We start from the raw sequence: 4,255 nt of genomic DNA, 5'->3' as shown, positions 1-4,255 counted from the left end.
TAGAAATGGGGTTTCAGAAATAAGTCACAAACAAGGAAGAATTAAAGCCATGAGACTGAATGAGTTCACCAAGAGACCATATAGAAGTGAGGATGGAGTGGAGGGCAAGGGCAAATTCTTAAGGGAAACCTATATTTCAAGTTGGAAAATAAGATGAGGAGGCACAGGGTTAAAAAGAGATATAAGAAAACATTATTGGGGGAGCCAAAGGTGGGGAGAATTTTACAGGTGTGGGGAGCAATAAGGCATGAGAGAACAGGGAAAATCATATAAAGTGATTAGGGAAAATAAGAATAAAAAACAAAACACTGCATTTGGTAAGCAGCTATCGACCTTCAAAAAATTATTATGAAGTGAGAAGAGCTAAAGCCAGATTACAAAGATGAAGGGAGTGGGTGATATCCGCACGGAAGCCGGTGGCAAAGATGACTTTTTACAGAAGTTTTGTGATGAAGAGAACGAAGGAAGGCCCTTGCGTAGGGGGGCAGCAGAGTGGCGGGAAAGTGGCTTTGTTCATGTATATGTTTGTGGGTTCGGTTTTCCTGTTTGTTTGGCTAGTTTTGGATACGATAAACCTGAGTATGATTATTACAGTCGGAGAGCAAGAGCCAGTGGTGACGCCAAAGAGAGAAAGAGAGGGCGATTATGTCAAATTGAGCCAAGCTTCAGGGCAGGCCGGCGAAGCTCCAGTCAAGATACCAGAATGGCAGTTTAGCCATGGAGGAGGTGGAGGCTGTATAAGGGGCCAGGACAAGCTGGAGAGGAGTACCAGAAGCAGACACGTGTAGGATGGACAGATGGGATGAGGGGGAGACGAGGGAGGCAGACCAGATGCTGGAGGTGACAGTGGTCGAGCGGTGTGGTATGGATGGGTGGAGTAGGCGTGCAGGTGGGACTGGGTAAGGGCAGCCTTCCTGGGCCTATCTCACGCGCCTCGTGAAAGCAGACTCCTCTGCAGCTTCCGCCGCAGCTACTCTCCCGGCCCTTAAGCTTCGTTCAACTCGGAGCACTACCTGTGCGCCTCGTCCTGCTACCACAGGGTGTTGGGAGATGGCCCTCGGCTGTCCTCGTGACCCTCCAGTGCCGGTGGCACAGGTATCTCGCAGTCGCTGTCCCGCTGCAATGAGGCCTCCTGGGCCTCCTCGCTCGGCCTGCGCCCGGCCCACCGCCCGTGGCCCTGCGGCATCCTACGGGCCGTACCCGAGTCCGGCAGCTGCGCGCACCCAGGCGACGGAGCAGCTGGAAGGCCTCGACGACCGCTTCGCCGTATTCACGGAGGAGGCGCACCAACGCAGGAAATAGAAGACCGATCCAAGCCGAGGCGACCGCGCTGGAGCAGCGCCACGTCGGCCCGACACGCCTGGTGAGCTCTTCCGGCGCGAGCTGCGCGCGCAGCTGTAGGAGGCGGGCTCGGCGCAGGCGCAGGGGCGTCGCTGGAGCGCGTTGGCCCGGCGGACGAGGAGCTGCGGTTGCGGTTGCGGTCAGGCTGCGAGGAGGGGAGCCAAGGGTGTCCGGAGGCGTGGCAGCGCGATGTGGATGGCACCTCGCTGGCCCGCCTGGACCTGGAGAACAGGCTGGAGTCGCTGCTAGACGACCTGGCCTTCGTGCGCCAGGTGCAAGATGAGGTGGCTGAGCCGCTGGCCACACTGTAGGTGTCGTCGCAGGCCTCGGCCGACGTGAGCGTGGCTGTGGCCACACCACACCTCAGTTCGGCGTTGAGGTTCCCTGGCCCCTAGGTCAGTGGAGGAATGTGCAAGTGCAGGTTTGCCAGCCTGAGCTAGCAGGCGGCGCGAAGCGCGGAGGCCAGCAGGGCCGGCCGCGAGGAGATTCACGAGTACCGGTGCGAACTGCAGGCATGCACGGTCGAGACTGAGGGGCTGCGTGGAGCCAACGAGTGTTGGAGAGGCTGGAGCTGGAGAGCGGCACAGTGCAGACACGGCCAGCTGCCAGGATAGTGTTGGGCCGCTGCAGAGTGATGTCACCAAGAGTGTGACATGGCTTGCCACCTTCAGGAATACCAGGACTTGCGCAGCGTCAAAATGGCTCTTGGTATGGAGATAGCAGCTTTATGGGGAGCTACTGTAAAGTGAAGACCCACGTTTTAGCGCCAGTGGATTAAGCATTTTAGGACTGAATCCCCCTTCCGATCCAGGTTATCTGTTTCCACCTAGAATCCTCAGTTTTACGACCTCCAAAGACTCATCCACTGGTCTGTCTCTTAAGAGAAGGTTTCTAAGATAGCCTCTAAGAAAAACTTCCAGATAGGGGGAAATTTTGAAGAAATATTGGAAGAGACCATAGTATCTACCAAGGAAACCAAGAAATCAAATATAGAAGAAAGCACTATCTCAAGACAAAAAATATAATTCTGGTGCTTAAAAAAACTTAATGTTTAAAAGGAGATAATATGGAGGGGCGCCTGGCTGGCTTAGTCGGTAGAGCTTGTGACTCTTGATCTCACGGTTGTGGGTTCAAGCCCACGTTAGGTGTAGAGATTAATTTAAAAAATGAAATCTTTAAAAGGGGGGATAATACGCATTTGACTTGTTAAAGATCCTACTCCTGAATCAAAACACCTGTCACCACCGTAAAATGTCTTCAAGACTTCAGTCTCCTATTTAGCATCGCATACTTTCTCTAACAAGAAAACCACCCCTTGAGTTGGAGCAAACTACAGTCCTTGAGTAATCACAGAGGAGTTATCGAAGAACCCAGCCTTCTCACCTAAAGCTCAAGGTTCACAGCAATAGATGATTCAGGTACAGAGGAGGTACAAACTAAGGTGCTAAATCTGTGATCATCACTTGCTATGAATTGAAGTTAAAACCTATATCCACTCACTATGCCAGCCATTGCCCAGCTATATAATCTCATTCTAGTTACCTAAAACATGAGATCACTGCCAAAGATAAACCAATGATCCATGCCTCACACCACTCTGACAGAACTATTTCACAAATTATAGGTGTTTGTTTAATGGACACTTTGCTTCCTATCATGTTCAATTCCACATATCCTTCCCCCACCCCTACTAAGGGGGGGAAGCTAGTGTAGTATTCTTCACCTTAAATGCATTGGGATTCTTCCTAAAGGAACTTACCCCCTTTTGTTTCTTTGCCCAATGGATAAAATTAGATTCACGTTGAACATTTCTATGATTTGTGTAATAAATTGTCACTATGCATTTCATATCCTTCCAATTTTGTAAGTAAAAGAAAAATGGCAGTACAAGTTTTAAGGATTTCCCCCAATAAATAAAATAATGAAGAGTCCCTAGATTTTAGGCTTTCAGCTTATTCAAATCCATTTAATTAGGGGGAAAAAAAACTATTAGGAATGTAGCTTTTCACCATAACTGTGGAAACACAGGAATAGTATCCCGAGCTGTGATTCAGCTGACCTTAGAATTTAGTAGCATAAGCTGGAAAAGGTGAGTTTTTGTGTGAATGGAAAGAACGAAGGTCTCATTTATCTGTGGCAGTTCTTTTGTGGTGATACAGAATTAGCTGTTTTGTGTCCTTATCTTTAGATGGAACCCACATATTACCCTTCCTACTAGTCCAGGTCCTCACTCTCCTATGCCTCTTAAGAGTGTTGAGTGTAGATTATGTTATCTTCAGGACACAATGCTACTGCCCTAAAGTCAAAGAAGTCACTTCTGGTCAATGAACACCACCAGAAAAAAAAAAAAATCTTTCTTTTTTCTAAAAGAGTCTTGCCCAATAGTTTTACCACTGTTGCATGGTTTGTAGGGTGTCCCTTCTCTGCTGAGGAGGAAGAGACACTGAGACCAGAGAAGGGGCATATGTGCTCCTACTCACGTGCTAGGAAGTACATTCTGGAGAGTCAGCTTTTCATCTGCTCAGTTGTATAGCAGCTACATTGCACAGTCTTCCACATGTGCCAAGTCTGATGTAGGATTAATTCTGTATCCACAGTCACTTCTACCAGACCTAAAGAGTTGTCCTGTCTCTGTCACACATCTCCACTAAGAGCTCTGTGGTAACAGGAACTCTGTGGTAACAGGAACATTATACTTTTACTGAACTTTCTTATTCTAGTACACGCTTCAGTAATTCAAGGAACTGGAGAGATATTTTTCTTCTTTCCCTTACTCCATCCTTGTCTATACCCCCCACACTTACTGTAAAACATTAGTAAAATAAGAATTATGATCATGCAAATTCCACCGACATGAAAAAAAAAAGCAGTTTTCATTTGGGTCTATGCTCTCTAAATCTGGGAGTCTCCCTGC

General features: G+C 48.3%; 1 pseudogene; it reads left to right on the top strand.

The window, feature by feature from the left end:
- The first annotated feature begins 382 nt into the window (after positions 1-382).
- On the top strand, positions 383-3,433 carry LOC122488338 (annotated as a pseudogene).
- Positions 3,434-4,255: the final 822 nt, after the last annotated feature.

The sequence above is a fragment of the Prionailurus bengalensis genome, chromosome A2, assembly GCF_016509475.1.
Source record: "Prionailurus bengalensis isolate Pbe53 chromosome A2, Fcat_Pben_1.1_paternal_pri, whole genome shotgun sequence".
Lineage (NCBI taxonomy): Eukaryota > Metazoa > Chordata > Mammalia > Carnivora > Felidae > Prionailurus > Prionailurus bengalensis.
The sequence above is the reverse complement of the archived record's forward strand: the minus strand, read 5'-3'. Positions and strand labels throughout refer to the sequence as shown.